The sequence below is a fragment of the Anas platyrhynchos genome, chromosome 3 (genome assembly GCF_047663525.1).
Source record: "Anas platyrhynchos isolate ZD024472 breed Pekin duck chromosome 3, IASCAAS_PekinDuck_T2T, whole genome shotgun sequence".
Classification (NCBI taxonomy): domain Eukaryota; kingdom Metazoa; phylum Chordata; class Aves; order Anseriformes; family Anatidae; genus Anas; species Anas platyrhynchos.
Window position 1 is genome coordinate 12,419,645 of NC_092589.1, and position 25,356 is coordinate 12,445,000.

Here is a 25,356-nt window from a genome sequence, read left to right on the forward strand (position 1 = left end):
CTTTAGCCAGCTGCTAATGGTTTCTGACAGCTTCTTAGCAACTAGTGCAAGCAACGCCGTGGCGTTTGCTAGTGACAGAAACCGAAAATGTCATATTATCTGCCCATGTGTCACCAAGTCCGTGTGGCAATTAACTAGTAGGCCAGTGACTGAGGGGCCAGAGGCTCTTAAAAATGGCCCGTGGCTATTCGGGGGCAGAGCAGGCGTGCTGCTCGCATTTGCGCTGCACATATGCACGGCCCTAACGCGGCAATCTGGCCCTCGCTGCCTCGGCCTAGGCCACTGATGAGTTTGGTCCACTCGGGTCCTTTGTCTGTGGAGGAGCTCCCAGTTGCCTTCTCTTTAGGCACCGCCTGACATTATCAGAGGAACTGCAAGTAATCTGTCCTGATATGATCGCTGGCAATGGCGCTTTAATTGGCAATACCTGATTCTCCGGTTCTGAGCACCGAATCCAAAGGTGCTAGCTGTTTTTCTGCTCTCTCACAAATTAGTCTGAAAGGATTTAAGATCACTGAAGCAGACTCATTGCCTGTCAGGCTGCTGGGAGCGCAGCCGCCCTGCACAGCAACTAGACACTATTTAAAAACCACCGAGGCTGTAACAAGCAGGAGAAGAGCCTCGGCTCCACGCTCCGCTTTCCGAGCTATCAAAACCATGCGCTATATGTCAAACTGTCAAACCTTTCAGCGTGGCCATTCGCCCTTTCAAATAATATTTAAGAATTGTTTTTACTAAATTTTATAGGCCATGGTCTAGTGAAAGAGGCCAACCGACAAAGAAAGGAATTTGTACTACAATTCGTCCATGGACGATTTCTTGCGGGACCTGGGCCCGTCCCCATGGAGCGAGGCAGGTGACCTGTGGCAGCTCCCGGGCTGCCGGGCAGCTCGGATTTCAAACACGCTCCACTCAAACGTCCCACAGTTGCCTATTTAAGCACACCCAGGCATTTAGGCCGCGCTATCTTGTTCCTTTCAAGACGGGATAAAGCGGCATTTATCGTATTCAGGCCGCTGAATGGGTCAGGCCGGCCATGCCAGCAGGGGCTCCTCTCACTCACGTCCCCCTCCTCTCCGCGGTTGCCTCCTACAACTTCCCTTCCCCTCCCGCTCCCCAAAACTGGAGGCAGAAGCAGCAAAGGGCAACCGAGTTTATAGCGGCTCCTCCAGCCGTTAATGCTCTCTTTGTCACGGGTGATCTGCCATAAACCTTTGTTGGCAAAATAGGTACCTCTGGAGAGCAACGCTGTGCATGTGCTCGCGTCTATTGCTGGTCACTGTTGCAAAAATTAAGGGGCAACTGGAAAACTTCTCCCTGGGTTTCACACTGAACCAAAGCTAAACCTCAGGCCCTGCAGTGTTGGAAGGGCAGGGAGAATAGCATAGCTTGGTCCCAATTCCAGCTCAGGGAAGGCTGGAAATTCGGATGTCCTCATAACCCTGGCCTTTCAAACGCTTACACATGATGTGCTAAGTCTCTCTGATTTCATGGAAACTACTCACCTGCATCAAGTTTAAAATGCTCCCAAGGCTTTTTGAGGGTTTGGATCTGTCTGGGGTGGAAACGAGTGCCCAAACCCGCCAGCTGTGTGGCACAGGCAGTATGGTGTGTATGTGTATGCAACACAGCGTTACTCACAAACTGCCCTACCATGGTCTCCGCTCATGAGCAAAGGCAAGCAAAATTTGGCTCCCTGTCCATGACACATCCTAGCACACTCCTGACTTTAGAATTAATGTGGCTCTTCAGATCAACAACACCTTTCCTTCAAATCTGAGCAGCCAAGAGACAACTATCGCTGTCCCACAACGAATATCTTCACCAAATGGACGCAACAGGTTATTTCTCACAAGTAGCCCCGTCTCATGACCAATTCTGTATCTGCCATACAAATACTTTTATATCACAGAATAAATGTGACTCTTAAAAAGCCTGCTTTTTAAAAGTGAAGAGGTGTTTGGCCCACAGCAGTGGCTTGGTTTGCTGGGACAGGCTGAGAGGAGGGCATCGGTTTCACAGCGAGGCCTAGAGCGGCACGGCCCCCCAACCCACTTCACAGCTGTCACAGTCCACTTCTAGATAAGCATCTAAATCCATCGCTTTGAGGAGTTCACAGGAGAGAATGTGCCAGAAATGCCCCCCAAAGCCCTGCAAAAGACCCAGAGCAACTTTTAAGTGCACCCTGGACTGCGTGGCTCCATTAAGAGAGGGCTGAACCAGCTTTCTCTGAGAGGCTCCAAGCTCCCTAAGCTGAACTTAGTTTTATGCTTCCAAATCTCTCCTGTTAAAAGTAGCTTCAGGCTTTTGGAAGAACTTTAAGGTTTTCACATACTTTCGTGTTTAATAAGCCAATATAATTTAAATATCCACTGACTTTGGACAAAAACTATTGTCTTCTGCGCTAGACCCGCAATGTTTTTGGTGTTACGAACAGAAACACCCAATATGGTGCCCCCAAGTTGGTGGGCTTTTCAGTAGTGTGATTATTATTTTAATTCTACTAACATTTTCTTTAAAATGCATTTAGATATGAGTTCCTCAAATTCCTGCTTTTGATAGGAGGAGAAATGCTACATTGCCTAAGCCAAATATTTAACTGTTCACTGGTGAGCCACAGCTCTGTTAGTTCCCTTCTCTTTTAACCCCCCCAAGAACACAAAATGGTTAGGTAACCTTTCCAGTTACTGGAAAGGAAGATTCATTAATAACTTTGAGTAACATAATGTACTAGAGAGATATAAGTGGCAAAATGACTTTCTTTAACCTTTCTTCAATGCTCTGTGCTAACTTCAAATAACTATTATAATTTCTACACCTTTACCTATGCCACCCCTTTACAGAAACACATCTTTAGTTTGCTGGATATCCACACACCAACCATGCTGACTTCCACCGAGCAAGAACAGGTCTACATGTGAAATGCAATTTTCCTTTAAGGTACAGACTATGAATTCTCAGAAAGCAGATCCAAGGGTGCAATAAGGTGTTGTTTTGTTGTTTTTGTAAAACAAGACCAAGAGTGAAAGAGACATGCCACAACCTGCTGTTCATGGACTTAAAACAAGAAGTGCCATTTCACACCACCAATATCGAATGGACTTGGGCAATCAAAGAATACGGAGAGTTTTTTTGGTTGATTGTTTTCTGACAACCAGCTCCAATTCAAAGGACGTGGTGAGCACAAGTTATACCCGAATGGCTTTGAGGTGAGCTAGCATGGCTTATGCTCCTGCCTACCAATGTACCAGAGCAAATAAACTATCAGAAGTGATCATTTCTCCTTACAGCAAGGAGGGGAAGGAGGAAGTGTGAGCAGCACGAAGGGATCAATGCTCAGGTATGCCAGAATAGAGCTGGGAGGCACTGGCATGGTCTGGAGATGTATGCCCAGCTGCTAAAGCCAATTTGTACCTATGTACCTAACTTCAAGATATCCACGTGACAAGGCCTGTCAGGTTAGTAGATTTCCCCAGAATACATTATTTTAAAATTTATCCACATGTGCATGTATAGCAGTAACCCACTATGACTCCTCTCAACCTGCCAATAACCAGGCAAGGCACACAAGCTGAGGATGGGGCTACAAGAAAAATGGCACATCAGAACACTTAAAGTAGCTGTGCCATTTCTTTACTGGGAAAAATATTTTCTGTTAGTCTGGATCCACAATTAGTCAGATCTGATGGAAGAGCCCACTTCGGGACCTCCTGAGGTCAATGGCAATCATCTTGGTGCATTCAACGGGCTATGAAGCAGTCCCAAAAAGGATTTACAATGATGATGGAAGTGTGCTTGTGAATTTGAAATATGGTGTTGACAAGGGACAGGTTTATTTTTTCTTATTCCTTAAGGAAAAAGCCTTCTCGAATATACTTAATAAAAAATTAATGAAGAACAACAAGGTTGAAAATGAACATTAGCAAGGAACAAACACCGTTGTACTTGGGTTTGCACGCATCTCTCAAGGAGATGCATCGCATGTTTCATGCAACGATTCAGACCATGACGTAAACAGTGGGAGGTTGTCAGTCACAGATAGTATCCATATTTACTAGATACTAGAGGAAACGTGCAAAAATATCCTAGACAAATATTCATAGATGGAGTAACCTGGACAAGGATAAATTACACTCTGGCATTTGACAAATTTTCAAAGTTTTTCCCTTGAATCATTGTACTTTGTTCTTTGGAGACAGGAGCACCTTTTTCTAGTAACTCGATCCTCCTTTTTGACTTGAATTCCCTTCAGGCAAACAACGAGCAAATTAGCTGTCTACACAAAGAGTAAAAACAGCATTGATGAATAGGGGAGGAGAAAAAAAAACACATATTTTACTCATTTTCATTTGTTCGGCAGCTTTTTACAGCTAAAACGAAGGAAACCTCCTTCTTCTGCACAATGCGGCACTTCTTAATAGGGTTCAAAAACTCCACTATTATGAGTAAGTTGTGAGATATTTCTGGAGCCAAGCATCTATGCTCTGTATGAAATATTAAAAAGAAAGCAATTCATTGTATGGGAAGCAAACAACTTTCTGCTGCCAGCTACAGAAGTTTACTTTGAGCAGTTGGAAGCAAATACCCTACAGAAAAGAAAAGTATCTAGTTAAACAGAAAAACATCCTGCTTCAAATGAGAATTGTAAAAAGCTTAAACATTGTTGTTTTTTGTTTTTTGTTTTTTTTTTTTTTAAACCTAAAAGCCATCACGGCGACCCTACCGCTTCTCGGGAAAAGCTGTTTCTCAGTCATTCTCTGTTTTCTTCAACTATAGGTCTTTTTTGAAACATATTCTCTCCATCTTCAGCTGGAGAGCTGGCCTTCCCAGCCAAGGGTCCACCAGCTGTGTTTTCCAGGAGAAGTCAACCACATGGGGCTGACGTGCAGGTAAATCCACAACTGGATTTGCTTGGACTTGCTCACTTATGAAGTAGGAGCACAAGAAGCAGCAGGAGGAGCACAGGACTGCTCTGCCAGGGGAAACATGCCCAACTAATACCCCAAACAGCCACGAGGTCAACTTCTGTAAATCTCTATAGCTCCTTAACAACTGGCTCTATCTTTCTGTTTATCCAGCCCGTAAGACACCTGACTCGTGGACTGAGCACAAGCAGCTATAAGAGGCTCAAAAGCAAAGATCAGAAGCATATTAGGTATAAACTAAGGGACGCGTTATCTGTGGAAACAGTTTATTACAGTGGAGCATTTAAATAGGCTTCTTTCCTTAAACAGAGCTAAAACGCCCTGGGCCCTGCCAGCATGCCTTCTCCAGAGGAGGCGATGCTGTAGATTTCATGTTTTACAACAGGAAATACGTGCCAAAACCTTGACACTGCCCAAACCATTCAAAATTAGATTTTTCTATTGAGAAGAAAAAAAAATAAAAAAGTCAAAAGAAAACATTTCATTGTTGGCTGACACAAACCAAAACGCTTGGGTTTGTTGAGCCAGTCTAAAGCATTTTCTTTTGGGCCAATTCCAGACAAACTGATGCTGGCCCAAGCTGCAGTGTGCCCTGCAGGAACTGTAGCTCAGATGCTGTTTGCCCCAAATCCTTTTTTGTAGGACTGGATCCCATATGTCACAGGGGTCATATAACTATAATGAATAGGAGAAATTTAGTCTAGCTGTGGGGTGGGCAGCTCAAGATTCCTGACCCATTGAGTCCATGCAAAACATTTTTAGTGGGAAGTTCCCATGTGTTTTGTTTCAAGTGAAAAAGTTCTTGCTTACATGCAGTGCATTTTCTTCTACTTCCATCACTCATACTTTAAAATAGTAGTAAAAACAAACAAACAAACAAAAAAATATTTTTCCCCTCAATCAGGAGCATCTGCCAACAAAGAGCAAGGCATGATTCAAAGAAAATTGACATTAAACTCCCCTCTGCATGCCATGGCAGCACCATGCACTCCATTTCCCTACATAAAGCAGTCACTCTGAAGCTATCAAAGACAGAAATAAGAGGAATGAGAAAAAAAAATGATCCCCCACAATCTACCTTTTGCCTTTCAACAGCAACAGCAACTCCGCCACCATTGCTAATGCTTCCATAAAACATCCATCACCTTACACGACCTTATAAAGGTCCATTGGCAACAGCCCGTTACTCAAACTCCAGTCACTGAAATGCCTTAATTGGATAATTACTGAAAAGACACCTGGCTTTAAACCTAAGCCAGAAATTATTCCTTTATATCTAAAACGAGAGGGAGACAACTTTTGAATCGTTATGGAGGGTTAATCCAAAATCCCTTGTGAGTCAGACTGCTGGTTCCCACCGCATGTCCCCGTATCTCACAGCCATGGAAAAGGAGGCAGAGAAGCGGGCTGCCACGTCCACCTAGAAGAACTACTTCCACGAAGTGTCTGTGAGGTCGGGTGAAGTCAGATACCTGTGTGCTGGCTGAAACTACTGGGCAGAGGGAGGCAGAACAACAGGGACACGGAAATCTTCCAGTACCTGAGCTCTGTCTGAACACGGCAGGAGTTGCACCCACGACACTTACCCTCCTCTTCCCTGAGCAAATGGTGGAAAGAGTTGTGATCGTGACCGAATGGATGGCTTTTGGACAGCACTGTGAGTTTCCTCCCCTCACCCTGCGCCAGCAGCGTCTGGCATGCTCAAAAGAAGCCTGCTTCACCCTCAGAGACAAAGCCTTTCACTAGCACATGTGTAAGGAGCTCAGGAAAATACCTTACAAAATAAGCAGCCCCCTGTCAGACCTTTAAAGGAAATAGTGGAGACAGAATTAGCAGTGTTTTTCTTAGGCTGTCCCCACCACTCCTTGCTGACAGTGCCCTAAATCCACTCCCTTGTTCCTCCAGCAAAAGCCGGTCACTCTGGAGGGCTGGTGACAATAGCAGGAGGCTGCTTCTCGGGAAGGAGGTGCAGAAGCCAAAAGAAGATAAGTAGATTTGACAGAGGCAAAGCTCACACCAAATTTTCTTCCACTTGACTGTCCCTCTCCAACACAAAAGGCAAAGCTACTCTGATGAGGTGGTGCTTAAAAAAGGCTACAATGGGAAAAACAAACCTGGAGCTGGGCTTTTGGGCTGCAGCAACAGCCCTGAAGTTGTTGTCTTCAACACTGGTTGCTGGAGAAGACGGCTGCTTGTTCTGCCCAACTGCCCACATTTCCCTTGCTCTACACACTTGGGAGCAATCAAGCAATTACCACCACAGTCTCTCTAAAGATTGGAATCTACTTTATCACCCACGTTAACATCCCTTGGGTGCAGGGAGGCACCAAAGGGCAGCCTGGGGTACAACGTCGGTGCATCCAGAAGGAGGGCACAAACCCAGCCCCTGCAGCAGGGCCTGAACACTCGCGAGGGTTTGGAGGAACCCTTTGGAGAAGCAGCATTAATGTGGAGATGGTCTCAACCAGCTCAGCACCGAGGCCGAGCAACCTTCATGTTCTGACCCAGGAGCACGCAGGCACCAGCAGCTCCATCAGACGCTTCAGTCCTACCGAGTTAGCACGTCCCCTTGGGCTCCAGCTGAACAGATCCGTGTCACTGCTATGGTTTTGGTTTCCTGTGACTTTTCTATCACAGCTTCTGGTGTTCTGCTGTTTGTCTTCCAGAGCAAATATAATTTTGTTCGTTTGTTTGTTTGTTTTCAGATTAAAACAAACAAACAAAAGTGGAAATCGTCTGGAAGCAAACATCTCAGAGGATCCAAAACACACAACAAATGGGAAAGCAAAGTCAGATCAATGCTGGACACACAAAAACTTCACTTCACTATGACCTACCGGTACCCACGTGCCTTATTTTTACCTCTTTCATCTCCAATCACTACATATTCCTAGACATTTAGCTACCTGGCTCTACCTAGAATAGGCAAACTGATGGGAAAAGAGGGTAAAACTTCTGGAGTGCCGCAGAAGCTGAGTACTGTTTATGGCACTACATCTAATGGCCTCAAAGATAGGAACCCACTGTGAGAGGGATGAAGGATGGGAGGGAGGAAACTCGGTCATTTCCAGATAATCTCTCTTTGGCTCCATTCCTTCTGAGTCAGACCTCAACCAAAATCTCACACAACGATCAAAGCAAAGACACAACTTAGAAGAAAGCCACCAACTGTCTCAAAACAAGCAGAACAGAGCTCAAGCAACCCTCAAAAGACAAGCCCAGAAGATTTCTGGGATCTCATTTTGAATTCACGTGGTTTGCTGTTATCTCTCATAGTAACGGGGTAGTAGAAACACGTAGTAAGAAATACATTGTATGCTTTTAGCTACATGAGGTACTTTATGACATAAATGAGTAACCAAGGAAGCTGAAGAAAATGTCAGCTTTTGGAAGGCTAAAAGACATAGGGATCTGCCTCCTGTAGGCAGGTACAGACCAGAAGGAAGAACAGTCCTGCCCCCACCACCCAAAGACCTGCTTCTCTACTGATGGATTCTGTGTGAGGACACACCACGCACACGCTGCTCCTCTCCAAACACCAGCAAGCTCCTGGTGTCCTTCCTGGGCATGCAGTATGAGCTGGAAGGGTTTTACAGGTACTGGTTGCTGCATGAAGGGAAAGACCGACTTTTCTAAGCATCCTCTAAGTGCTGGGAAGAGAGAAGAATGGAAAGGAAATGGAAGGAGCAACCTGGAAAGGAGAAAGGAAAAACGGGAGGCCCTGGCTCAAAGGAGAGCGTTCACCACACCCTCAGCCATGCCTTCATCTATAGAAGATGTTTGCTTTTACAAATCTTGGAAAAAATGTGGTGTGTGAGCTAAGTCAGCCCCTAGGCAGATTTAACTTGGATGACCTGCCCGTATTCTGCAGATCACCATAGGTCTCACTGACCTTGGCACTGACACAAGGATCACATTTTCTCATGGATGAATTGCTCTGGAATAATTCTGCCAATGTAGTAGGCATAAATAGCCTTTTATTTAGCGCTGGACAAATATGATCTCTCTTTCTGCCTCTCGCCTCCCCAAACAAAATCTATTTATTAGGATAGGGATAACCCCACCCTTAATCAAGGTCTGGGGCCAGACAGAAGCTTGGCTGCTTCGTGCTCATGGCAGTCCATTTTCAGATTTTGCCTTCAACATGATGCGCTTTGGAGTTAACTGGTAAGGTTTATTGCTTTTGATTGGAGTGGTCGGCTTGCATATTTGTGGATTAATACTGGAGGGGGAAATACAGATCAATAGTGGGAATATTCAGCTTCAGTCACTGGAACAAAACCCACAGTCCTCACCTTACAGGCAGGTTAAGAGCAGCTGCACTAAACCCAGTGAAGTCGCACTGAGATAAGCAGAAAAATCACATCTCGGGCTTGCGGAAAATGAACCAATTTGGAAGGAACAGGTAAACAGCGTGTTCTTGGACAGGAGTCAGTGCAGTTTGGATGATGCAGACCTTTCCATCCAAGTCTCACTGGTTTCTGTGTCTGGTCACTTGAGGTCACGCCGCAGAGCTCCCAGGCTCTGCAGAAGCCCTGCACGCTTCCTCCCCACCGCGGAGGTGGCTAAAGTGGCTCTTAAAACCAGTCGTTACTCTAATGCCACCTGATCCTTAATTGCTAAAGAAAAGTGGACTGAAACCACAGAAAGGGCTTTCTGGCACAGGCTAAGGAAGTATCAGTTCTGAGGTCTGAATAATATCCCCGAAAAACATGAATCAGAGCGGTCCTTTCACGCTGCATCTTGATAGAGGCGGGCGGACAAGACTTAATGAGACTGTGTCGATGAAGACCAGGATGGTTTCGTAGCATACGTACGCACGCACTCAGACATGGTTAAAAGGGAAAGAAAATACTTGCAAACTGGTATTCAAACCCTGTGACAGTCAAATAAAGCCTAGTAAATACTATTTCCAGCTTTGACTGTCACTAGAGCAAGAGTCTCTTCTAATAAACTCACCGCGTGTTGAGCAGAATGGAAACACAATTTTCCACTCGTTTGTGAACCGCTTGCCTCAACCATACCCAACTTTCGCTGTATGGCTGACCACTTACAACCTAGAGCAAGCACCTCAGTCTCCACACTAGGTCACTAAGCCTTTTCAAGCACAAAAGGAGGTCCCCAGCCACACGCTCGTACTCTTTTTCATTGCAGTGTTAGAGCAATAGTCACCGATGCCAAAACTGGCAATTCTCTTGAGACAGGAAAACGCTTTCACAAATATCTGCCAATTATCTGAACAGGCACCAACAATGCCAGCCTCTGAACCATTGCTAATCACACTGCCATTTTCTATGCAAAGCAACTTTGAGTTTTGTAATTTGTTTGAGCTGCCTGACCAGCTTCACCTGCAATTTGCGGTTTAGGCAAATGAGAAGGGAAGACGGAGATTTTCATCTGTAACCACAGGCTGAAATTCAAAGCTGAGCTAAAAAGCATTCTTACTTATGTCTTATTTAACAACTTGTATGGCAAAGATTTTTTGACACAACATCCGTATTTACAATGGAAACGGTCTATGCAGTGACCCGAACAAGAGAAAATAGACCTGGGGAGGGTCTTGCAGGCATCACCACGTGGAGGCTCTCCTTCGGGCTCGCCCCTTCACCAACCCCAAAGGCTTGCAGAAAGCCTGAGGTTGCACGTGAGCACGCGAGGGGAGGTTCAGGCCAGCGGCTGCTGTCTCTGTTTGCTCAAAGACAACACAAGTTTCTACCCCCCCCCCTCCCAGGCACAGACAGGGAGCTGAGCTGCAGATAAGGAGGTTGAAGGCTCAGAGCAGCCAACAAACATGCTGGCAAGCCCAACTTTCCGAGGCCCCGCAGGGCTCCGGGCAGGTTACAGCTCGTGGACGGCAAGCAGAACAGCTCGCAAGGAAGCCCCCCTGGGACATCCCTGGAAGCACCTCACTCAGCTCCATCCCCGGAGCTTTCCCTCGAGAGCCATCCCTCAAGATCCCAGATAAGAGCCACTGACAAGGTGCTGACTGAAAGCCCGCGTTGCTGCTGCCAGCAACCTGCCCTCCCTCCGCGCCTGCGAGCCTCCGGCGCTCCGAGCCCAGCTCCAGCCCCAGCCTTTGCAGTGCAGCTTCGCAAGGACGTGAAGCCCTGAATGTCATATTTCCGGGGGCACCACTCACAATCTGGGGGTATCTTTTGGGGACAGACTCCAAAGGGAACTTGCTCATCTTTGATACAAAAATCAGAGTTCAACATTCTGCATAAAAATTATCAAACAGCGACAACAAACACACACACACACACACAAAAACCACCTCATCTGCTAGCAAGGGTTGCTACAGATATGACTACAAAGGAAAATGGACAAATGAGCCTTTTGGAATGCATATTAGTGCGCTTAAATGGACCGAATGTGAATCTTGTTAGTTTGGAGTGGAAATAGGTTTAACTACGGTTTTACATTTAAAAGCAGCCAGGGAAGGGACGTGGAGAGAAGTCCCAACAGCTGCAGCGCCCGGCAGACAAAGGGCCCCGCGCCCGACCAGCACAACAAAGCCAAGCCCCCAGTTGTTTGAATATGGCCATTCCTACCAAATGAACTCAGCAACAGATTTCATTTCAAGGCTTCGCTCCCGGAGCCTTTCATCTCATGAAAGACCTCGGTGCTGTTGAGCTGAAAGTTGAGCGAACCATTGCTAGCGAGTTTCAGGAGCCCATCGACTGGGTTTTGCATTTAAGTCCCCAGCTCCTAGAGTCATGCAAAAACCTCCCACCAAAAACCACACGCATTTATGAAATGAGCAACCTCCTGATGGTATCGAAAGCATGAAACCTGGCCTCCTGAGAGGTAGGCATGGCAATACAAACACAGCTTCCCAATGAGTAATATTAAATACATATATATTTATATTTTTTTCCATGCATGTCCAGATTTTTGCACACCTCAGATTACCAAAACAGGTTAGCAAGGACAAAGGGTTTCACAGGATGGCCATGCTGGAGGGCTGAGGAGCTGCAGAGGACACAGTTTCGCATACAAACACAATGCCCAAACCCATCCCCTGCTCTTCTGCAGCACAAAATGCTTTATCCTGCTTCTCCATACGGAGTGAAAATTTCCTTCCTAAAGAGAGACGAAGTTTTAACACATATTCATCCCCCCTTACTTGAGGCATTTAACTCAGGCAGTGAAGTTAAGCATCTGACTGCAGCGATTAGTCCTCCCAGAGTGCCTCCACAGTCAATGGAGAGAAACAGAAACTCTCCAGAGGGAAATTTGGGATTGAGATGACTAAAGGAGTATGTGCACTATTAGCTTTGAGTACTGCGCAGAACAGTAAAAACTTGCAAGCAGCGAGGCTCTCAAGGAAATGACGGATAATGAGGGCTGAATGTGCCCATCGCTGTTTTTAAACAAGGTCTGGATTACTGGGCCCCTTCTAAAATTACTCGGGATGGAAAGGCTGAATTTAGCTCCCATCCATTACCTTATCATGAGGATACAACCTCGTGCTTCCTGCCACTGGGAATCTGGGACGATGCAAAATTCTACCCCTTATCATCAAATCCAAATTAATTTCTTCTTCCTAATTTGCCTTATTCATTTAAAAAAAAAAAAAAAAAAAAAAAGGAAAAACCCTCCTTGTTAGATAGCTGAATTTATGTTTTACCATGCTAAACTTAAGTGCAAGAAACAGGAAGCTTTTACTTGGAAACTGGAATTTCAAGCACTCGGTGGCAAACAATGAACTGGGGAGATAAAGATGCAATGGAAATGGTAGGGGACAGACCTGACAAGCTTCCTGCCCACGCTGACTCAAGAGCATGTGTCCTACCATGATACGGAGCAGCCCCAGCGCCTGCTTTTATTTTGGTAATTGTATTTGTTCCTGTGAAAACCCCTATAAAAACAAGTCGGAAGACCAGACAATAGTCGACCCTCCATCTCTTATAGCCAGATCTTTTACTTAACACTTTAGCAGAAGATGTAATCAGCGGATCTTTGTCCATTTATACAATTCTCTCTGCTGCAATGAGGATTGTATTACACTCTCAAGCATGTGCACCAGCCAGATCCGAGCATCAAGCCTTCCCCATCACTTCAAGAGATTGATCTGATACTTGAAAGCACATTTGCTATTATCTACTACAGCCCTTTGGAAATGACATTACACAGATACGGGGGGCAGGCAAATATTGCTGCTCTTTTATTATTCCTGCCATTCGCTCGCTTGTAATATCTGAAAAGTTCCCAGGTCAATGGGATTACGTTATCTGCCTCCCCTCGCTTTATCTCTTCCCCGCACCCCACAGGTATCCATGTCAAAACGGGACTCTTCGGCGGGGGGTTTCTTTCACCCGGGTCAGCCTCGGGTCAAGCTTTTCACCACTTGCTAATGCAAAGCTTCCCCCCAGCCCTAAAATCCCCCGAAACCCGGGGGGCCAGGGCGCACCCGCCCCGCATGCCTGCTGGCCCCGCAGCCGGTGAGGGCCAACGCTGCTCGGTGGGGCTGGGGCAGCCAAATCCTCCCAGTATGGGGACTGGGAGGGGGCTGGCATTTCCAACCAAGCAAAGGCAAAGAAGGAGAGTCTCCTACAAGATCAGCTCGGCAGAGACTTTATTCCTGCACTAAACTTGAAGGATGGGAGCCTTTTAACTAGTTAGGAGCGACTCGGACTATATTTTTGCCTACCAGAACGGAGATCAATTTTTATTTAGATTGATTTTAAGATTTACATGCGAGAAATGGATACAATTGGATCAAATATATACTAAAACAAATTGTTGACTCCCATGAAAGCCAATAAAACCAAAACAAATTTCACAGATCTCATCTAGGAGCATCTGAGATTTGTTTTATTTCATTATTTCGTATACGTTTACGGAGCAGAAATTTGCTTAACTCTTTTCCAGTTTTCTTTTACTGAAACAATAAGGCTCTCCGCAGAATATTTTGTACTTGAATATTATCACCAGGATGGCATATGGCAAACTAGCAGCAGGCAGTTTATCTTCATCCTCTTTGGAGGCTAAAATTAGCACAATGCTTTTGCAACACTATATGATGTATTCAGACCAGGATGATATACCTAATACACTTTCAGCCTCATCCCTGGCTAACCTCCAGTATTCAAGCAAATTGATTATTAATTTTAATTGAGTATTAATACGGGCAACAGCGAGTTTGCATTTATCAACTTGAGAGGCACTTTTAAGTTCAATGCTGGCGTTTCACCTACGCTAACAGCACCAGTAAATAAAATTAATGCATTAACAACATATGGAGTTTCAATTCATTTTTACGAGGCGATTCTAATTTATATTAAAATGTTATATATGGAAAAGCCGTGCTGCAAAACTGCGTATTTGTGCATTCTGTGTTTATCAGTTATGGGATATAATTAATCTTGCTGAAGTGCTGGTACACCCGTGTTATAACATGCTCTTCCTGCTCCAGACTGCATTCCTGCAGATTGTTAGCTGTTTACTTTATTGGGATTAAATTAAACCAAGTCACCAACTTTACGTTTCCTGACGATGTGGCTACACTGCACTGGAATGAGCTCTCTCTGCTCTCCAGTCTGCTGTTCAACCTGGTAAATTATGGCCACCTCAGGGTTTCTTTTGATGGATTAAATCTGTGGCGAGACACTATGTTAGCACCGTTCGCTAATTTGTATTTTGTAACTGTAATGCCAAGAAACTTAGCACGATGCTCTTTCAAAAGGAAATAAGGAGGGTCCTGAAAAAGCCACTGCACTCCACCAGGGAGGTTATTTTACCACCTTTCTTGCCAGGTTCACAGAATAAAAATGTCTAACAGTGGGAGGAAGTCACACTCAAGCCTGTATATGAACAAACACACACGAACTATAAATATTTATACGCTGACATTCAAGGATTCTGTGGCTCAGCCTCCTTACCAGCTGACAAGAGAACCCCCTACTTTACCTACAGCCTCTTACAAAAACACAACACGGGACCAATTCTGTCTGATAGTTACACTGAAATTACGTTATTATGATTCTTGCTTTTACACAGCTGCTCACACAGAGAATTTGCATGGGTTATTCCAGGCAAATACAAGAAAATGGAAAATGGGCAGAATTCTGCACCTCTCCTAGGGCATCCTCACTGCTGCAACTGGGAGCATGAGAGAGAATGAAGAGATGATTTGCTAATGGGAGGAGGAGTATGGCATGAACATCACATTTTGAGCACAGTTTGCTGCCTCTTTTCCACCCCTTGAGATTTGCTCCCACCTCACCCCCTACTCTTTGGTTTCTCCTTCAGCGCTGTGCTGGGCAGGGAGCAGCTCCTGTCAAGGCAATGGGAGCAGGGGAAGGTTCTCCACCCTACCGGCCTTGCTTCCATGACCTTCACCTGCTGACAAGGCAGAGCTAAGTCATACCTTCTGAGCTCCACTGGGACACTACAGACTCCAGATTATTTTTAGCATGCATCCATGTGACACCTATTGCTATTTGCAGAGCTGGGGGAAGATTTAAGGATCAGCTAGGCTGTGTCCACCACCTCCAGCTTCTTCTTGAGGACATAGCCCATACCTCCTAGTAGGTCTTCTGCCATTCTGCAACAAAGAATTACAGCCCCGAGACCGTACAACATTCAGGGCTGCAAGAGCCATTTCTCTCCTGTGGCACAGCAACAGCCACAGAAAAACAAAGGACTGAGGAGTAGATGAAAAGGCCGCCCCTGCTACATTTTTAATTGCTTGTATGGTTATTTCTTCTTCTTTCCAACACCTCCACGTTGTGCTTCTGCGAAGACCAACCACAAAAAACTGCCTGCAACCTCCACGTGAGGTTTTTGCCGCTCACAGACATATGAGGAAGAAAATAAACACACACATATCTCATCCGTGGCTATTAAACACGAGCTACCACCTGGCGATGAGGAAGTTCCCAAGCCACAGGGTGCCAAAGGGTGCCAGAGGGCTGCGGGGAAACAGTGCTCGCCCTGATGGGACGCTGCTTTGGTCTCTCCTCTGATATTTTGCATGGCACTGACTGTGGGGTCCCCACGCCAGCGCAAAATGGTCCCCGATGAATTGCACCCCGATGAGGTGCCGTGGTGCAGCGAGAGCCACCCCGATCACCCAGGAAGGTCCCCTTCTCATTCATGAATTCAAAAAAGAAAAAAAAAAAAAAAAAAAGGCGCGTGTGCATCAATGTGCTTAGAAAAAAATGATGTCAGCATCTTATAGCGTTGATCCTGTTAATTAATCCCTGAAAGAATGCCCCCTCGCCCACAAACATATAATGTAATGCCGGCTTAATCTTACCTAAAAAAAAAATACAATGCAATAAGATTACTACTCTGACTCTGCTAACTGTTACAGCACTGCTTAATCCTGTATTTCTGTGCTTTAACAAGCTCCTGCAACACTGTACAGAGTTTATCAGAGCAGTTTCTGATACAAGAAGGACTTATGTTTTAAACAATGTAATTCCATGCTCCTTTGTGCTCTTTCCGCATTATGTTTATACAATGACTTTCATCCCGGAAGATCTCAAAGCCTATTGCCTGCTCCAGTTCCCATTGAAGGCTTCCCTTCAGGTTTCACACTGGAGCAGGATTAGAAATGAAGAAGAAAATAATAATAAAGGGAGTAGGGGGGGTACGGCAGTGAGATGTGCCAGGGCAGCAGGATGATCCCTCCTGTCCCACTAACGCGGCTGGGTCATACAACACCAAGCTGGCCAATTCCTCCCCAAAATCACAAGGGGACACACCTGGGACACTGCCTAAAAAGCATCATCATCCCCTGTTTTCCGTCTCAGTCCCCGGGCTGCACTCCCAGCAGCACAGCCCCACACCGCCTGCGGAGACCCCGCTCCTACCCCGTGCCTGCAGCCACCCATTTCCTGACCCGCGCCGCTTACAGACACATTCAGCTTCCCACGGAACAGGAGGAGAAAGCTCTGCTCCCTCCCTGTAATTATCAAATCAGCCCGAAAATGAGGAAGAATTGAGAATCCTCATTATAGCACGTCATAAAACACGGAGAGGGCTCGCGCTTGCTTTATGCTGTTTGAGCAGCCTGCCAACAAAACTTTACAAAGAGCACAGGAATTCATGTTTGCCGAGATATTAAAGTCGTAAAAGGGGAAATTTTTATTTTATTTTCCCACAGCCTAAGTGAAGGTGAACCAAGCAAATTTGGCAGAGAGCGCGAGTCAGATGCCATTTCCCACAGCAATGTGGTATTTTCCTCTGGGAATAAAACATTTTCCTTAAACTACTGTTTATAACTCTTATCAGTTCAACAGCAATAGAGCCATCAAGTCCAATATCTTGTGGAAAAAAGTCAAGGTCAACAAGTACTTGCATTTTCGTTTATCTTTAGCTGCAATTGCTACTGACATTCAATTGGGTAATAAACATGAGGACTGTCAAATGCTCTCAGCAAACAGGTGATCCAAAAGCTATCACAGAGAAAGAGGCTACTGCCAGGTAATCAAACAATTCTGTTGCAACAATTATGATTTGAGTGCATTCATTTACAGAAGCAATCGCCTGTCAAATGTGAATGAATATTGTCAAACCATTCCCACCACCGGGGTAATAAGGGCGAGGAAATACAAACTACGTCTTACTTTCTAGTTCTTAGCAACTAAAGCACGCTGGCGTTAGCGAGACTCATCAAAAATCGAGTAAATAAATAAATAAACAAATAAATAAAAATCAGTGGGTATCTTACATCCCGAATTAAAAAATAAATAAATAAAAAATTAACGTAGAAACCAGAGCAGATCAATCTCGTGTCCGTCTCTCATGGCAGCAATTATGGGTGTGTAGAAAAGCCATGCACAAAGCGGGGCTGGACAGAACTGGCTGTGCCACGGGCCAGTTCCCGAGCCAGCACTGGCATCTGCGCCGTGGTTTTTAATAGCTACAGAAGGGCCTATTTTTCCATGAATTTTGTCTAATCTCCGTTTGACCCCTGCTGACCTCCACAGCGCGCTGTAGCAATAGAGTTTGTCCAATATGTAAAAGGTGAGCCATCTTTTTGTTTCTTTTAAAGCCACTAATGCTCTGGAAGGCTTTGGTGAACACGCACCCCTCGTTCTTGCATCGCAGGATAAGCTCTGGCTTCATCCCCGATGCATTACTTTAAAGACTACTCTTCCAACCTTAGTCATCTTATTTTCTCCCCCTCCCAGCATTTCACGTGAAAGGTAAAAAAAAAAAAAAAAAAAAAAAAGGTTTACACAAAGCAGCCAAAGGCCGCACCCTGTTGCATCACTAATCCAGAAACAATGCCTGGGTACGGGTTTAGAGTCATTGCAATAAAATGTTTCTCAAAAGCGGAGGCCATTTCGGGAACACCACTTTGCTTTCTTAACCTCTGATTTACAGAGGTCAATGACACACACCAGAAAGTCGCGTTCGGCCGGCATCGGACAGCAAAAGACCCAACTGATGTCAACAAAATTTGAAAGAGGCAAATGGGGACCGGACCAGTCCCCATGGAAAGCGTGGGGGCCATATGGGAAGCTCATTGGCTTCAGGAGCCACCACGAGCTGTGGGAGCACACCCAGGATATGTAGGGAAAAAAGCACAACAGAATAAAAGCAACACGTTTTCTAAACGCAATCATATCAAACTGATCTTCAATACACACGACTCAAGTATTGCTAAAAAAAAAAGGGGTATCTTGGGAACCAAAAATCTGTTTCCGCAACCACTTGCGATCAAAATCCTCTCCACTATCCCATCCAAGAAGGAAAGCAAGATGGTAGGGGACAGCTCAAGATGAGATTTAGCAACGTGGTATTTCCCACCGCTGTTCCCTGCTGCTTCACCAGAGTTTTGGTGCATTCAAGAAATAAATTAATCCAAAATGCACTTGGGCCATGCAGTAACACCTTTGGGATCTGTACAAGCTGATGGGATGTCTGGTTGAGGGTCAGGACCACGTCCTTATGTACATGGCTATGTACACATAGACTTGTGCATGGCCACATGGATGTCTCATGGGATAGACATTTCTAATGTTAGGTCTCTTGCTCCCCACCCAAAAAAAAGAAAAAGGACTTCAGCATATGAATACCAATGGGCTGAGAAGTGAGGAATATTTGTATTTCCACAGCCACTTTAAAGGTAAGCAGTTCCCTATGTCCTTCTCCCTCCTTTTGCTGTGCCGAGGAAGGCAATAGCTTCAGCCTGGAGGATCTGCCTCCTCCCGTGATCAGCTCTGCTCCCCTCCTGGCCTGAAGCTTTTCCACTTAGGGAAGGCTGAAAGTCACCTTAAAGTGTGCTGAAACATTTGTGCTGGTTTTGAACTGCTTATTATCTTTGGGGGCTGACCTGAAAAACAAGTTGGTGCTTACATGGAGATATTCACGTTTCCCCGACAGGCAAATGGGAGGAAGGGAGGTTTTTACAAGGAAAGGAATCAGTTTATGACTGTGTTACCCATCATTTAGGCAAAACAAGCAATATTGGTAAGTATTTGAGTTAGTTTTGCCAAATCTGAACGGCAAACGCCTGTTAATAACAGACGTTCAGAGCTAATGTGAACGATTAAAATAAATCCTGGCACCGGGAACAGATTGATGCTCAAATCACAGCACACGCTTCGAAACGAGCACTCTCCCCCATGCACCACACTGGAAGTGAAACCCTACCTAGCTGCAGCACAGAGGCTTAATGCTGCCAAAATCCAACTTCAGCAGCTGAATCGGGCTGATGAGACCAAAAAAAAAAAAAAAAGAAAAAAAAAAACAAACCACAGAAGGAAGAAAAAAACAGTTTCACGCCCTCCGGCTTTAGAGCAGAATGATAAATTGACATCGTGTTGTTATGAGCATAATCCTCAACCACTCAATCACTGTTAAAAAATAAAACATGATTTTGAGGAGATAAAAATAATTAATGCTGGTGCTGCTGAAGAATGTGCACCTACACGAACAGCCTCAAACCCGGAGACCCATCCTTCGAGTTCCCTGCTCAAAATTACCAAGCCCGTGCATGTAAATGTTTTGTGTTGTTTATTTATTTTTTTTTTAATCTCATGTCAAACGAAGAGGCACAGGTGCTCACGCTGATCCAAAGCAAAACAAGCGCAGCCCACTTGGTGGAAAAGCAAGAGAGGCAAACGGGATGGCAGAGCCTCGGAGAGAAAACTGATCCTGCTGCTGCTCCTTTTAAAAACAAGCCTATTAGGCTTAATTCGTGATTCACAATATCTACACCACCGGGAAAAAATACCGGGAACAGCCCCTGTTGACTAATGCCCTGTCTTTTCCAATCGAGGGTCACATCCAGTCTAACCGATCGCATGATAATGGCATCAGAAAAGGTCAATCAAAGACAAGCCGAAGCTTCCACTGCCTGGCTGACCTTCGGAGCTTGTGACAAATTGCTATCAGTCAATGTCAACTAATGACAGCGGCTCTTTGGCTAATCAATTGTTCTAAAAATGATCAAGAAAACTACTCACAGGACAGCTCATTTTCACATCAATGCCTGTGAAGTATGAAAAGCTCATTTTTTGAGTTTTTAATAAGCTCATAAGTAAAGCAGTTACTTGGTAACAGGGGTCACCTTAGTGAAAAGACAGAACCTTTGTCTGCCTTTTACATATTCTTTTATTACCATATTATAGTAAAAATATGCCATGCCATTACTGTGCCAGAGGGCTACATAATAAAGGAGGTAATAGTTCATACATTTTTTGAGATAAATACTTCTGTGTTTTAGGGACCTCTGTTTGGATGTAAATAATTGTCCCTACACTTTCCCTGTATTTAAATGCAAAGCGAGCACCGCTGGCACACAGGTGACGTGCCCACTTATTATTCATGCAAACTTGGTGTGACAAAGCCGGGTGGCGAGAGGCACGCTGCAAAACCCAGCAGCGCCGCCAGGAAGTTAGGTCTAACAGCAGCTGGTTTGTTCCTCAAGCCACCCACCTGATGCGAGCACGACTTACTGGGCCTGCTTCCGACAGAGCTCGCGTTCGGTCGGAAAACCGCACGCTCGGAAACCCCCAAAGCACTGCAAAAGCAAACAGGCGTTTCCACGCTGGAAGGATCCTGCATGCAAAAGCTGATGTGGGAGCACACAAATCTCGGGCTGCACAGCATCCATCGCGGCCCTGCAGGGAGTAGAGCTGGAGATTTGTCCTCCCCTCCATGCCACCTGCCTGCGCCTCCACCGGCAGCGTCTGCAGCCGCCTGGCAGAGCCTCACAGCCCGGCCACGCTGCAGCACACAGTCATGCATTAAATACGACCAAAACAACAAATGCTGCCGCACAATGGTCCAAGGCTTGAGAACCTTTAAGCTTTGCCTTCCTCCGGTCCATAAAGAGAGTGCAGTGCGTCAGCCAGCCGGAGCACATCTCCGGGCATCGCCCTACAAGAGGTCTGTGGAGCAGAAGCTGCACGAGTGTGGACACGTCCTTCAAGCCACCCATGCTGATGGAGCACGGCACAGCTCCTGCTCCTGGGTTACCTCCCCGAGCAGACTCCTGCCACCAGCACCTGTCCCGCTGCAAACCAAGCCCACCCCTCCGAACCACACGAAAAGGGCTAAACAAGCAATGTACAAACTTTTGTTTTCGTCGCCCGAAACTGCGAAGTGACAGCAGTTTCAGGTTACACCCTAAACCCGGCTGGCCACGGCAGTTTTTCAAATTAAAATATCTTCCGCGGCCTCGGCCCCTTCTCGAGCCGTTCGCGGGCAAGAAATAAAGGAGGCAGGGCGACACTTAAGCTAAGCCATAATTGGAAGTATGTGAAAAATGAAGTGTCGGTTCGGTCAATAAAGGGCAAAGGTGAAGGGGAACTGCAGCCCGAACGCGGTGCGAAATGTGCTCATTAAGACGCCCAATCCGAGGGCTCCTGCCCACCTATCCCATTAGTCATCGGCCATCTGACCGCTTCAAATGCCTGCCTCGGCACTCTTATTACTTTTCTTCCCCATGTAAAAAGGCGAGCGGGTATATAAATCGTTGCTCAGTCATCTGGAACATAATGTGGCCCTTCTCTCCCCCGCCGCCCGGCCCTGCCGCCTGCCTTCGCCGGCTCCAAACAACTGCCTTGAGATTCCCTGCAATAATAAACGGGATTGCCTTTTGCCTATCGGTTGCCCGAAGTCCCACAAAAGGCCTGAAAAACATTGCAGCCATTGATACATTTTGATAAAGAAATATCGCCGCTTTCCACCCGCCGCTTGAAAGAGCAGCGATGATTGGGGAGGTTAAAAAAATGTTTTGAGCCGGGGCTGAGGCTCGCACACAAAAAAAATGGAAAAGAAACAATACGCACAAAAAGGAGACGCTGGTGGATTTTTGTCTCTCTTTTAAGTGGTGAAGGAGAGCTAAACACGGGCATTAAAGGGCCCCACTCTGGATCAGAAGTGACTGTACCAGGGCTTTGTTCAGCATCCTTCTGGCCAGACTTCTTGGAAAAACAAGCAGAATAGATCTGTTAAAACAAACAGGGCTCTCCGAAAGAACCTGCAATAAAACAAGCCGGTGCTGCATCGCCCGACTAGACCTAAGAACTTGCTGCCTTCTTTTTTTTTTTAATAGAATTTTGCAGGTTATTTCTCCGCTGGGTAAATTTGGTTCCCTTTGCACCATTTCGAAGCAGACCTCCGCAGGCCCTTCACAATGAGCTCAGAGCAATGGGAAGGCAGCCCTAGAAACTTTTCCATAACATTATTCTGCATTCCTGTACTAGAGCTATCCGCCTCGATGCCACAATACCGGCCCTTTATAAGAGGCTGTGTCAATGTGCTATGCAATAACATGTCCTGCTGTTCAGTGGCACACGGCTTCAGAACGGCTCCCTGGCAGCTAAATATGGATTTCTCCAATAGATTGAAGCAGCTGGGAGTCGTTGCTACCTACTAAGTAAATGCATTTATGCTTTAAACAAGACTTGAACGTGCTCACAGGAAAGGGAGCCTCTCCTGCTTGCGTTGCTCCATGTGTTTTGTACACAGCCATCGAGAGGTTAAAAATGCACTCTGCGGGGATTAAGAGCGGTGATGTATCAGGTAGAGGAGAAAACCTTCCAGAAAGTCCCAAAACAGACTTTAATACAGTCTGGGGTAAGGCTGTGTCCCTTCTCTGATGCCCGGTATGGCCACAACCATTGCTTGCAGCTGGGAAAAATGGTTTTAAACAACCATCTGTGAAGCCCACCAAAACCCAGGCGAAGTCACCCCCACCTCATGCATCTCCACAGACAGCAAATGTGTTCTGGGATGATGGCACCAAAAGGAACTTCTGCAAACTCCTAAAACCAGGGCAGCCCACCATACGCAGTGTGCAGCCACTGCATCCCGGGTTAAATCCTGCGCTCCCTGGAAGGGCCAGGTGGATCCTCAGCCTGCACCATCACCTGGCTGCTGTACATCAGCCAGTGCCATGGTACCTGCTGATTTTCTGCCCCGAAAAGCAGCAGCTGGCAGAGGCCTATGTGTGCTTTTGGCTACCGTGTTGCCAAGCCTCTGAAAAAAAAGCCTGGAAATCATGGCATTTTGAACCAAAAGGCGGCTAGGGAAGGGCAGGGTGTCTGCTGTTTTTTCTTCTTTTCCCTTCTGGTCTCTCAGGATTACTTTGACTTCTTTCCTGCGCAACACAGATAAAAACGTGCTTTTTTTTTTTTTTTTTTTTTTTTTTACACAAGGTGTATATAGGGGGCACGGGTGCACTTAAGCAAATGAGATTCCCTCCAAATCTCAGCCTTCAGGGGGCTTAGAGCAAACCGAACGCAAAGCAAAGCTCAGCAAGACCACAGCTACTCTTCCCTCATCCCCATTTCTCAGAAAAGAAGAAAAGGGCATTTCCCATGGGTGGCAAGTGGCCAGAAGGCAAGTCCAGAGACAGAGAACCACTGGGCAGGCTCTCGTTTCCAAAACTTCTTTCCCAAGAGCCCTAGCTAGCAAATTCCCCCTTGTTTACTCCTTCCTAAAGTTTTAATGCAATGAGCCTTCTTCACAAAATGCCTTTTACTGAGCCCTCGCAGCAAATCTAGCCTCAATAAAAACTGCCACAGGATTTGGGTTAAAGTTTCAGAAGCATTGCTGACAGCCCTCCCGTGGATATCTGATGGGGCACGAGTCTCTCAAGTCCACGGTCCCTTCCAAAAACCCTTCCTGTCCGAGTTCACAGCACGCACCTTGCTAGGAGCAAACCATGATGGTAGTAAAGTATCAGCTACGCCTGGCACTCCAGACTAATAAAACGCCACATTTAGGAGAAAACAAAGCCTTCAAACCTTAAAAAGTACACAAGGAACTGAGCAGCTCCATTTCCAAAGCGCCCGAGCGGTTCGGGAGCATGCTGCAAAGCCTCCCCACAGCCGTTTGGTGCAGGCACGTCCACACATAAACACAGCACATCCGTCGAACAAAAGAGCAGCCCTGTCCCAGCCCAAAAACTCCCTCCGAACGCCAGGTTTTAGTTCAAAGCGTGTTTCTGTAGCAACTTTTTTCGCCCTGAAAAAACTCGGGGGTTTAAAGTTTGCCTCGAAAGTGAGAGGCTCTAATGAACATGCTGACACCACTTCAGCTGCAGCATTGTGAACAGCACCACTAGAATATATATGTATACATACTTGAAAGAAAAAAGGCCCCTTGAATTTATGTTGCATATCATTTTCCAGTAAAAGTCAGAGGTCAGAAGGTTACCAGTTTGTGCCTCAGCTCTGCAACAGTTTACTATTCCAGGCCCCATTTTTACTAGGCTATACTTGCGATGAAGTCAGCAAATTTTCTTTAAACAATAAAGTGTCTCAAATACTTAAAATTCTATAAAGAGATGTTATTCACAATGTAAGTTACGTCCATGCGTATAAAAAATTAAAATATACTGGTTTAGTTTAAAAACTAATCTTGTTAAACGCAGCCTTTGCCGTGCTAATCAGTACTGCTCAACCTTTTTTTGGAAACACAATTCCTTTGTTGTCTAACAGCACTTGAACGAAACACGATCATAAAACCAAATTTAAAAGTATATACCTATTCTGAGTTCAGAGTCAACTTCAATAAAGCACTCCCTTTTATATTCAGATTAAGGATCCTTTTTAAATTTTAATTGCATTAAATTAACGCTAAATCCACTGCAGTTGGTCTCTTCAGAAAAAAAAGTATGAAGCATTTAAACAGCTTCTCAGAAAAAAAAAAGAAAAAAAAAAGAAAAACCATGGAACTTCAGCTTTTTAAACTTTGGACCTCCTAAGACAGCGCTGATTACTTGCAGTACACCCCACTTCAGTTGCACCAAACTCATTTCATACTCGTCCTGCTACATTGGTTACTCTGTTTGGCTTGGCACTCAAACAAAACATTTTTGCATCCACGTAAATTGGAATTGAGTTTAAAAAAAAAAGTAAATAAAAGTACTGCTCAGGATTTAGTAAAGTGGGCCAGCTAGCAGCTCTTCTTTATACGCAACAAAGCTCTGATGGCATCTTTGAAATGTTAGCAT

General features: G+C 45.6%; 1 protein-coding gene across 5 annotated transcripts in view; it reads right to left on the reverse strand.

Annotated features, from left to right (window-relative positions):
• MEIS1 (Meis homeobox 1) overlaps positions 1-25,356 on the reverse strand; it is a 105,144-nt gene that overhangs the window by 52,980 nt on the left and 26,808 nt on the right. The window lies entirely within an intron of this gene.